The 12,750-nt window shown below is 36.8% G+C and overlaps 1 protein-coding gene across 4 annotated transcripts in view; it reads left to right on the forward strand.

Annotated features, from left to right (window-relative positions):
- Positions 1 to 12,750, forward strand: part of PCDH11X (protocadherin 11 X-linked) — a 450,745-nt gene that overhangs the window by 18,826 nt on the left and 419,169 nt on the right. The window contains exon 1 of one of the 4 annotated variants that reach the window (XM_071569244.1): positions 9,186 to 9,252. The exons of the other annotated variants lie outside the window; for them this stretch is intronic. The gene's annotated coding sequence lies outside the window, so the exon portion shown is untranslated. Of the gene's footprint in view, positions 1 to 9,185; positions 9,253 to 12,750 lie in introns of those variants that run through there. 4 annotated transcript variants of the gene reach the window in all.

The raw sequence follows: 12,750 nt of genomic DNA on the forward strand, positions 1-12,750 counted from the left end.
TGGAAGAGGACTTGCAGCTCTGAGCAGTTGTGACCTTGTAAACACCTCACCAAATAGTCCTTTTCATACATGCACTTACAGACCATTTAAGTCTTGTAAATAGCAAAGGGATATAAGATTTTATTGCCAAGAATAATTTTCTCACCCATCTCAGAACTTACATTTTTTATTTTTTCCTTTCCAAGAAGATAAATATAAAGATTTCTTTTGCCAGCAAAGAATTGATAGACTACTGAAGATTTCAAAACTCCAGCAGATTCCCATAGTGATGCATTGCTTTGTTCTTTCAGTGTTAAAGTCTTAGATGCAAATTTTTAGTGCTGAGGTATTTGAGCACAGCTATGCTATGCATTTCTTGTGAGGTGACTTGCATAGACAATGAAAATGTGAATTATTCACAGAGATTTGGCATTGTCTGTGATGCTCTATGCCAGTGCACCTGCATTAGCTTCTCTTTTTAATACCTGTATTGTTGCCATTTCAGTTAAAACTGGGTCTACATTTTGTTGTTACTGTCTGTGTTCGTGGATTCAGGTTGTCTTTTCTGATCTATAGATACCCACCTACACATAAAAAGTCACCAAATGATAAAATGAAGTGGCAGAGAAGGAAAACTGTGAAAAGCCAGAACTTGAAGTCACACATCAGCACCTGTGGGCCTTCAGCAGCCTGGCACAATGTGGCATTCAATCCAAATTAATATCGTTTAAGCAACACTGATTGAGCATAAAGGATTTCAGGGCTTATTGACAGACTGAAAGAAACTGCTGACTTGCAGTAATCAAGAAAACTCATCTGGTTATTAATTGCCAGGAATACTTGCAATGAAGTCTTCGTTGCTGTTAAAGCTGGAAATTGATGGATACAAATGTATGGATTCTTTATGCTCAGCAAACATTCATTTGCTATTTATTAATTTTTTCAGTGTTAGTTTCTATCACCTAAATATGTTTCCAAAAATAGAAAAGAGGAAGGAAATTATCTAAAATTATCTACAAGGGTTTGTATAAAGTGCTGCTTTTGCTGCTGCCTGGAAGAAATGTGCCAGTCACAGGCACCAGTGACTGAATCCCAAACCCAGCATAAAATCGACAAGAATCCAGCAATGATGATACCAAACAAAGCACAGCAAATAAAAAAATAAAGGTTCATAAAAATATTTGTGTATGAGCTTGCCTGGCGCCCCAAAGAGCATTTTCCTGGAGAACAACATCATTTCACATACATTTTTACTCTGAAAATGCAGTTTAAAATGAACATAGTCTGATTGTCCTTCCATTTATGCCTTTTTTATACCAGTGCACTTACAGTGACTTAAATGAAATTACTTTCTGGTGAATTATGAAATTAAACTCTCTTTAATGTTACTTTTTGTAACATTATCTTCCAGAAGCCCATTGCCCGAGTTCAGAATTAACTCTTCCATGAATGAGTGACTGCAGTGAATTGTAATACTTTGTTGGGGAAATTATGGAAGGAAAACCACAGAATGCTGAGCACTGAGATCCTAAAAGTGAAGTGTGTGACAGACCATCCCTAAGTGGCAGAACTGGCACCCAGTTGTACAATGCAGTGTCAGTGAGCACAGAAGCCAACGAGCTGAGTTATGATCTTGTATTCCTTACAAAGCAAATCAAAGAGAAGAGAAATCACGTTTGTTGAACAGACCTTGGAAAGCTCTTCCTTCCATAGTACCTGATTCTGTGTCATCACCTGAATATCCTTTTATATGCCTTAACAAAGTAATCTCTCTAAATTCCTTTTCAATTTATGCTTAACCATGCTGATTTGCATGCACATTGAAAAGGAAATGAGAAACTTTTAAACCAAAAATCCATATTCCTAGAATTTGATATTCATGCCCATTTTTATGCATGGAATTCCCATTAAGATTACTGCAAGATTTACCTACAAATCTCCCATCCTGGAAGAATGATTAAATTCCCCAAGTTTTATTAGAAATAATGTATCTTGCTTTTCAGTTGTCAGGTAATGCTAATCAGAGGTATGTGAAACCACTCAGGTGTGTTTGAGGTGACCAACAGGTTTGTAAGAAACTGCTTTGAAAGCTGCAGTTGGATCAGAATCCCTGAGTTATTCATGTCTCAGAGGAAATACTTTTGGGGTTGACTTTTGCTTCAGCTGCCAAATAATTTTTGTATTTTGTTTTTCTGGGGGAAAAACTCCTTTAATAACAATGTAGATACATGTGAGTGTATATAAAGTAGATTAATTACATGACTACCAGCAAAAATTAGTATCTTGTTTCCTAAATGAATTGTAACAATTTAGATAACATGACTTTGTTTTTTAAGGTTACTTTTCAATTTAAGCAGTTATTTGGTCTTGTAGAACTACCAGTTAATCTGAATATGGTCTGTTGCAGGTGATGTAGCAAAAATTCCCATTCCTATTTAAATAAAACTACATTTCAACTTCAACCCATCCTACTGCAAAATGTCCCAGAACGTCCCTTCATGTTCCGTGTCCAGGGAAGCAGCACAGAATGAATTATTTCAAGTTTCAACACTGCTCTCTAACTTGTGGCAAACATTTGGTGCATCATTTTGCCAGACACAATACCAGAAAAGCTGAATTAATAGAGGCCTCTGAGTCTGGTGGTGATGAAAAGCCCAAAGAAAGATCTGCTTATTTAGTTGGAGCAGTTCCACAGTAAAACGCTGTGCATTGTGCAGCTGTTTAAATCTATGTGGTGAGTTCAAGCAAGTGGAGAAGGAATAAAACTGGAAAAACACTGAGCAACAGTATTCAGATTGCAGTGCTGGAACAAGAATGGCTGCATTTTTTATCTGGGAGAACTCAAAGAATCTTTGTTGTTCATTGCATGTTCTCTTTATATTATTTCCAACTTTTCATTCTTCTGGAGTCATTGTAAACAGTTCTTTAGGAACAACATTAATCAATAAATGAGAGGGGGAAAGTATTTCTAAAATGTTATTTTTGTTTGGTTTGTTTAGACAAATTCTATAACTTTTATTTAAAAAAATATTTTAGTTTTTTTATTTGTTTATTTCTGAAGGTAATAACTCTACAGAGCAAATATTGTAATAATAATGTAGTAAAATGAGATGTTTGGAAATGAAAGTTACTTGATGTTTAGAATTGATAAGGAATTGAAAAGTTGTCATTGATACTCATTTCTGAGGGTGATATACAAACATAAATACATGATTTTGGCCTGGAGAATCTGGCCTAATGAATGCAATGAGTAACTTCATTTCTGGACAACAGGTATAAAGTACTTTTTCTGATCCTGACATGAAAAGAATTACTATGGTTTTCTTAGCTTTGTATTATTACATCCTTTGCAATTTGGAAAGAATCAAAAAGATACCTAAGAGAAAAACATAATCTAGAATATGATATTACATCTTAGGGCAAAGTCTGTCCTTTCTACCTATGGATATCTCCAAGTCTAAATTAAATATTGGCAAAACGGGGGTGATTTTATTGGCTGCTTTCACGTTGTCAATGTACAAGTCAGAAATTGCCTGAAACCTCCCAATAAATCACAGAAGTTCTTATCAAAGTTTTGAATTTAAGTTATACCTTGTAGTAGCAGTGGTTCAGTGCAGCACTTTTGTCAATAAGGATGAGGTGTGTTCATTGTTATGCAGGGATCCTCTAGTTTGACATACACTGATAATTTGGTCAAACATCTTGAAGATGTTGCTTTGCTGTTAAAAGGGTTGTTGTGATTTCTGAGTGCTGAGCACACGAGGCAGACCCAAGGCAGGGAGAGTGACCCTGTGTGAGACTGGATGTTTGCAGGAGGGATCTGAAGGAAGGTGCAGCCCATTGATAAGCTCCCTTTTACCTATAAACTCAAGCTAATTTTCACTAAATATCATCCCTCTGATACCACATGTTTTCCATGATTGTTGCAGGCACAGAAATTCAAATACTTTGCTCCTTTTGCATTCTTTGTGTTATTTTCAGCACTGATGCATCTTGGAAATGGTTTGGGCGAGTGTTTTACATACAGTTGTTATTGACTGTGTCTCATTCTCACTATGGACTCTGCAGGGAAGAGAATTTTCTGCTTTGTAAAAAGCCATATAATTCTTCCCAGAATTCAGATTCCCAGTGCAGCTTCTTTTATATTATTGTTCAGATCCAAGTGGATATTGTGGATAACAGCAACATCCAGGGACAGCCTTGCTGTTACTCCCGTGTGATACATTAGTGTTCTTGACTTCTTTAATTCTGGACATCTGGGAGTGTAATCAAGAATTCCAGGTGCATATTGCAGAGTAAGAGAGTTTCATCATTCCAAACATCTCTATTTCTACCTTTTCAATTGATGCCTAATGCCTCCTGCTTGCATTTTCTTGAGTTCCTAATTACCTTTAGTTTTCTTTCACCTATAAATGTGGGGCTAAGCCATTAAATTTACAGGGAAAAAGGACTCTAGATTGAAAAGGATAGAAGAAAAGAGAAGATCTAATTGATATAAAAGTTGTATAAATGAAAATTCTTATTATTTTTCTTTAAACAATGAGTTATTCAGTATTTTGGTGTTAATAATTCAACAGAACCCAAAGTAAGATAGCAGCAGGACATATGTGGGATGGGTGGTAGCTCAAGTCTGATCTAAAAGGTTTGCCTTTGTATTGAGGTTGAGTTGAAGCTTTGATCTATTTATAATGAGTATTCTAAGGGTTTACTAATTATTTTAAACCTGAAGAGAATCTCATAGTCCATTTTTCTGTTGGAGTGGAACCAAAAATAAACTTTGCTGGAAGGTAAAGGCAGAAAGTCACAAAGTTCAGGCACATTTTTAAAGTTGAAGCACAATTGCCTACTGGCTATAATTGCTGATAAATTTGGGGGGAAAACCTATTTTCTGTCTCTTTTTACACTCTGTAGCATAAGGAATTTTCTGAGGTGCTTCTAACTTCTGACTAGAGATACAGAATCCTTTATATGTTCCATCCATTTAAAGAGTTTGCAGCCACAAAGTTGAGATGCAGATTGGTTTTTATTTGTTTATTTTTGGAATTACATTTAGACAAAATGTGTACCAATTTCTGTTACTTATCACATTTATTCCATTACAAAACAAAATTATCATATTTATGAGAAATTGTAGAATGCTAATCCATTAATCAAGGGAAACTATATGAAATGTTCATGATGGTACACAAATGCAACTTGAAAAATAAATCTGAATTTATCACTGCTTAGAACATTGCTCAAGATTTGGGAGGGTTTTTTGAAGACCAGATACTTGTGCCTGATCCATGTTTAGTTCCACCTTTAAAGGCCAGAGTGCTTGATCCATGTTTAGTTCCACCTTTAAAGGCCAGATTCTTATTCCATTTTGTTGCAGTTTCTTTGTACAACGATTTTATCATTCCTCAATGAGTGACAGAACACAATTGTAATTTCCTAAACTCAAATTATGGAGCAGGAGTGACAATAATCTGGGGACAGAAGAGAGTCCTCTGGCTGTTTGTCTACAAGGACTGCAGGATGGAGCCCTAAGAGATGGAAATTTCCCTTTTGTTTGGGGGTTCATATAAATATTCTTCAAAGCACTAGTAACAAGGCTAGAGATTTGATTTGCATCACAGAAAACATAATAATATAAAACTGTTCTGTAGATCCTTGCCTTGAATCAGTGATTTTTAAATCTGGAAGGTGGGGGAAGTATCTGTTTTATGCAGATATTTAACTTATTTGATGGTGAGGATGAATATTTTTTCCCTCTGAGAACAGAGACCTCTGGTTACACTCTGCCATTAAGTGCTGTTTACACATGAGAGAAATTTCCCCCTCCCCTATTTCCTAGGAAATTTTCCAGTTTTCAAGGGATGCTGACTAGTTTAATGAATCTATAATGCATACAAAATAGTCTCTTTTTATTTTTTTTCCATTGAAACAGTCTTTGGGATTAAAGGTGAACCTCTTTTCATGGTTCAAATAATTTTCATTAGCAGGAAGGAAAAACATGCCCAATAAGCCTGATACTGTAAAGAATTATTTAAAACAGTTCTGAGGAGCAATTTTTGCCTTTTCAATTATGCAAATACTCATCAAGTTTTTGTCTTTGGCCATCTTTGACTCATACTAAAAAACTGACACAGACTTTTTGACCTGACACAAATGTAATAGCTGTGAAGAGTTTTTTTATACTTTTACCCTGGCACAAGATTAAAGAAATGGAAGTACTGCATTCCACAAATCAAGCTGATACTTATACCTGAATCTTATCCTTGTGATTAAATTTTTATAGAATCCTAGAATAATTCACACAGGAAGGAACCTTGGGAGTTTCTAGTCCGCTCTGTCTGCTCAGAGCGATGTCAGCACTGAATTCAGATCTGGTTGCTTTGGGCTCTGTCCAGTCACACAAATTGATTCCTCAACTTTCTAGCAACCTGCTCCAATGCTTAATTATCCCAAGTGATTTTGTTTAGGCCACAATATGCAGTCAGAACCTTCCTTCTTTCAGTTTTTGAGCCTGTCTCTTGTTCTCCCACCTTGTACCTCAGTCCCAGGATTTTTCCCCAGTTGGTAGTTCCCTTCCTCCTTGAACCTTTTCTTTAGACTCAATGGCCTTTCCCTAAAGACAAAGACTGAGGCAGAACTTTCTCTTGTCTTTGCTTTCATGTCCAGTGTGTGTCCTTTCTGTACTGGAGCTCAGCCATGGGTTCCCTGTGAAGCCAAGCAAGTCTCCTGGTGTACCTGCTTCTTTTCCAGGAAATGGAGCGTTCTGCTTGCAGAAGATTGACCTTAAAGGTCTTCCAGCTCTCTTGAGATCCTTTTCCTTTCAGAGCTGCCTCATACAGGGTCTCACCCACCTAAAAGAAATCCCTGCCTACGCTGAAGTCTGTCCCCTGAAAGTCCAGGTTCTGTACTCAGCTCCTTGTGTTTTGTCCCTCTGGATCTTGGCTGAGTCCATGGCCATTACAGGAAAGGAAGCCATGGATTGTCACACACCTCCTTTGCTTTCCTTGTGACCAGCAGATCCAGGAGTGTGCTTGGTGACAATCATTGTTATGTTCTGTCAGCCTGGGAACCAGAAGGATAATATTCTTAAATTATTTCGTTAGGGACTGATCACAGAGCTTGATTATCCACCAGCTTTTCAAAGAGAAACCTGCATATCTCACAAACCTCGCTCTAAGGTCTCTCCTTCACACTGGAAAAAACACCTGGAAAAGATGTCTCTGCAATGACTCTGCTTAATCACTATTACTGAAATCAATCATATAATATTTTAAAAATCAGAGGGGTCTTACATAAGAGAGAAGTTTTTTTAAAGAAACTGGGAGTATTATCATAAAAATAAATATGCTGAAAATATTTTTAAAAGCTGACTAGTCATGTTTATTATTCTGTTTTTTACCTATAACTAGACTTCTGGACTGCTATAACTGATCAAATAATATGCAAGAATCTCTTAATTAACATACTCATAACTAGAGACAGTTTGCCAAATTCAGTGAGGTGTAGCTACTTTTTGTTAATTAATTACTGAGTGATCATTTAAGAGTTTGTCACTGGGACCTAGAAGGAATGGATAATGAGACTGTTTGTTACAAATTCAAATGAATCCAGATCTGAGAGGAAAGTTTCCAAAAAAGAATATTAGAATTTGACCTGACCAATCACTTAATTAGCTCTGCCAAGTGAAAAGCTGATAATGAAAAAGGCCTTTAGCTGTTCACTCTCAGGATTCCACTACCAAGGTGCTGTCCTTTAAGACACATAACACACACACTAAGTCCATGACTGGTCACTACAGCAAATAAACTTGCTTATTGTCATCAGATTAAGCATTTAGGGGGAAAAAATTGCAATACCACAATAGTAGAGACTATTTATGCCTTTTATATTTTTATTATGGAAATATTTCTGAGTGATACAAGATCTGAAATACTCTAACAGGGAATCTTTCACAATGCCAAAAATTAACATTGACTCCAGTCAAAGTGGGGCAATGGAAATCTTGTCCAAGTCAATGAAAGGTCAATACAAATCAAAATAATTTAGTATGTGGGCATACTGTTCTTGAATATTAATTTTACCTCTGTGCTGTTGGCTTCATTGGGATTATACTGAGGCAGAATTTGGTTTGGTTTAAAGTATTTGTATGCTTGAAACAGGAAGATGATCAAAAGAATGGAAGTGCTATGGAAAAATGTTCAGTTTTTCCATCCTTTCACTAAAGTCAGTGGAAGAAGAGATTTTTAAAGCTGATAGAATCCTGCCTGACATGAAGTGGAAACCAAATATCACAGTGCTGAGCAGTCATAGTTTATTCTGTAAAAAGAATACTTAATTCTAATTTATTGTGATTAATCCTAGAATTTCCTGAGTAATCCAGACTTGCTGTAATAATCTACTAGTTAAGTGAAAAAACAGACTTTTTGCCTCTCAGCTCCTTGTTTTGCCAGCACAGGTGCCATGTAGAAAGGGACACATCCCTTGTAGCTTGTACACATTTTCCTTGGGGTTGTGGTAATTCGAGTCTGAAGAATGACTGAATACAGAAGATATAGAAAATACCAATAGCTGAGACAATAAGGACAAAAGCCTTATTCAAAATACAGTTAGTTGATCTTAATGTTTTAATTCAATCAATTAAGCCACATCTGCATCTGTTACTATATTGTGTGTTCTGGTACAACAGCAATTTTGCATTGTAAAACTATTCAAGTGTTTATTGTTTGTCTCAGTACAAGAACATATTTGTTCATATGAAAAAAAACATTTTTTCACCATGGCTTAAATATATTATTTATGAACAGGAGTTTTCGTGGAAAATTCTCTGTTTATAAGAAGAAAACCTTTTAAAACTTTTAAAAGCAGGAAATTCAGAAAGAACTGGAGCTATTTCTCATTATTGAACATAAATAAAATACTTATGTGTAAGAACAAAGGGAAAGAGAGTAAAAAAAAATAAAACAGGGATGCTTACATGCCACCAAGGACTGAAAGTGTAAGCAAAGTACACAAATAACTTTCAAAACCCAGGCTGCTTTCTCTCAGTATTTACCATGTTTAGGCTCCCTGAAGACTGCCATAATTAGTTTTCTCCCTTACAAGTAATTATGAGCACCTGTAATTTAAAAAAAAAAATGTGTCTGAGATACGATCCCTCGGGTATTTTTCTTTTAGATCCTTCCTCATTTGCTCTTAGAAGTTCTTTTCCACTAACTTCCACTCTTGGGATACTTTAAATGGGATGAATTGTTCCTCTTCAATTACTTTTAAAACCAGGTGAGTCCTGAAAAAAAAACAGATGCCTAAAATAGCTGTGCATCACTCCTGGGGAGTTGTGCAGCACCACACACCAGAAGATACTTTGGAGATGGAAAGCCCTGGCATTATGTTCCTGTGCTCTTCCTTCTGCGTGGAGGTGGTGCAGGTCAAACCCTACAGAAATTAATCTTCCATACCTGAATGTTGGCATTAACTTTAAGCCGAAAGATTTCCTCTGAAAGAATTATTTAATAGGAATTTTACTTAATGCGAGAACCTGACAGGATAAGCCATGGAGTCTACAAAGAATTGCCCATTAATTTGACAAACCTAAACCTCTGACTATCTGAGAAAAGAATTCAGTTTTTATTCTAATACTGTATTGATCTTAGAATGTTCTTATCATTCTTTTCAGTGCAGCAGACCACTGATTAAATTGTGTGTGTTTTCCCTTTCATAACGTATTTGGCAATTTCTCTGTGCACTGCTTTGCCAACACAGTCTGCAGGAGCTACTTCTTCATATAAGCAAATTCTCAGTGATGGGTGAAAATCCCTGAAATCACTGAACATGATTTGGTTTCCAAAAGCTCTTGGTTTAAAGGTTGGCAGATACAGCACATACCCCTCAATGCATACGAGGATAGAGAGGGATGTGTAGCATTAAGAGTTTAAACCTGTGGATAAATTATAAAACACACACCTATAAAATCTTTCCAGGTTCTGGACAAAATGTCCATCATTGTCAGTTTGTGCTGATAAGGAAATCAGACCTTACTGCTTTTACATGAAGTCAACAGCTGCTGTTGTACAGCTGAGAAAAAGCCTAACTGGCTCTAATTTTCATTTTCATCCCCTCTTTAATCCCTGTTGAAGACAATGGAGACACTACATTCTTGGAGAGCAAAAACTCCACTGCCTTTCAGCTAAATCAATTTCAGAATTTCTCTGCCTTTCTAACTTATTAATATGAAACTAAGAAAAGGTTAATTAATACAGAACCCAGAAGTACAGTGAGCTCCAGAACACCCTTCTTTTATCCTGTCATGCAAATACTCTGCAAGAACAGGAATGGTCTGAAGCTATTTACAGGAGCCCTCTGCTTGGCTCAGAAATTACCTATAGACGAAGGTCTTTTCAAGGAGCAGTGCCCATTTGCTTTAAGGCCCCTTAATGTTTTCTGGGAACCAGCTCCACTTGGCTACATTTGACCTTGTTAAAAGGACTGCATTCAAACAAAGGGGAGCTAATCTGGGTTTCTCAACAAGACTAAAAATGAAAGCAATCACCGGCTTTTCAAAACTTGCAATGGTCTTGGCTGGATATGCTCACCTTGTAATTGTATTTTCCCCAAGAGCCTTTCTCCCAAATAAGAGGTTGGGCTGCTATTGTAATGTCAAATCTGACTCACTGTTACAGTTGCTATTAAAAGTTAGCAGCTGTAATTAGAGGAGAATTTTGAAGCTGCAGTGTTGTATTGTCAGTTGTAACAGCTTTTAATTATCTTATATTTTTCTTTAAAGTGATCAGCTTTGCTGAAGTTGAATGTGCTTTTATCATTTTTGCTCTGGAAATGAGCTGACACATTTAATATAATTTAGATAGAAATACTGTTGCTGCAGAAAACAATTGGAATCTATGAACTTTTTAAAGGATTTTGAACACTGGAGACAGCCATAGTGCTTAGAGGGATTTTGCCATCATCCAATTAAAATGGTCCTCCATTCTTTCTAATACCATTCTATCTGGTCTTAAAATGCGTAAGACTAATTACATTAGCCCGCAGAGGCTTGCATGGCTAATGCTATTGGCCATTGCCTCAAATAGAAGAATTATAAATGATTAAACACTTTGCAAATAATAGCAGTGTTTCTGCTGCAGGACTCGATGTGATACAGGGATACACTGAATTCTCACACTGCAGCCAGTGGGGCTGAGCTCAAAATAGGTGCCAGGGTTGAAACTGCAACAGCCAATTCCATTGTCCCTCCAGCTCACTGCAGTCTGTAAGGAGAGCAAACCCTTTTGTTTCTATTTCTACTCTGGACTCATGCTGAGGATAGAAAGAATAAAGACAAAGCCTTGTAGATTAGTCTTATAATAGGACATGCCTTGTTATGTATGAGTTCACTCCCTTCAAGTCCCTTCACTCATATCTGAAAAAAAATAGTTTTCTGTGGAAGGATCCTGAACCTTAAGGATCTGATAGAATGCAGTTGGTGTAGGGCCTGGTTGTGCAGAAGAGTCTGGGTGAGCAGCAGCCCTGAAGAGGAGCTACAGCTGAAGAAAGGCTGCAGAGCATTGTCATTTTTGGCAGGCAGCGTCCTTGTCAATATTCATGAGCACTCAGTGAGTGAGAAAACCTGTCACCCAAGGCATGTTACACACTGATGACAACAACCACTCACAGGTCCTCTACCCTAACATGTACTTAGATTAAGTTCATTTACAGTTGTCACTCTGATAGAAGGAAAACTGTTAGGCAGGAAAGGACAAGCAGCACTGGTGGTGCAGCCGTTCTTACAGCCAGCACTGAAGTTTTCGCTGTTTAGATCCTGCTTTGTAATTGGCTCTGCAAGAGTGGAAAAAAGGGAAACTTCTATCAGCTTCTGGATCTCCAGCAAACCTGAAAATTAATCCTTTGTAATTCTACCATTATGTTGTCTCCATTAGAGACCAATTGAGCCCATGGCTCTTAGTTCTGGGAATTCTCTCACTCCAGCACATTGGTATTAGATTGCATTGTTTTGATAAATTCTCATTTCATATATTGTAACATTCCAATTCAACTAAAGATCCATCGTGGGAGAGATTCATGATCATGTCATGATCTTGTTCATGTTCTATCTTGTTAATTATCCCAGACTTTACTGGCTCTGTCATGCAGTTCCCAGAGTTTTTGGGATAGGGGCTTAATAATGTTTCCCTTGGGGTTTTTTGAGCTGCTTTGAATGTTTGAGGAGGTATGGTGCCTTTCAAATCACAAAAGGAGAAGTGAGCAAGCAAGCAGGTATGATGGGTGTCCTTTATCCTCCCAATACCTGACAAATATATATCAAAAAATGGGTGATAAGACTAATATTTCAAAAAAGATAAAACCTTCTCACTGCGATACTCCAAAAAGCTACAGGGGAATTTTATTGTTGTGAATCTGAACATTAGAATTGAAATTTGGCAAATGGGAGCTTTCATTTGTCACAGAAGAAAGGATAATTTTCTTTCAAATACATTGAGAATTTACTTCCTGTTCTATGCAGATCTAACACCTTGGAGGGTTGGTTGGTTTGTTTTTGTAAATATAAATGCCTATCAAAGTAAGTCTTATTAGTAGTAAGCACAGTGCAATATAAATGGTGTTGAATAGCATTGGACAGTCCTGTGGTCACAGTCACCTACAAAGTATTTAGTACCTTGGGGAAAGAAAATCTCTATTTCCTTCAGCAGGTTTGTAAGTTGTGGACATGTTCCCTTAAATTTTTCTTCAATGCTCAAAAGAAGTTTATTTCACTGAATGCTT

This window comes from Pithys albifrons, chromosome 14, assembly GCF_047495875.1.
Source record: "Pithys albifrons albifrons isolate INPA30051 chromosome 14, PitAlb_v1, whole genome shotgun sequence".
Lineage (NCBI taxonomy): Eukaryota > Metazoa > Chordata > Aves > Passeriformes > Thamnophilidae > Pithys > Pithys albifrons.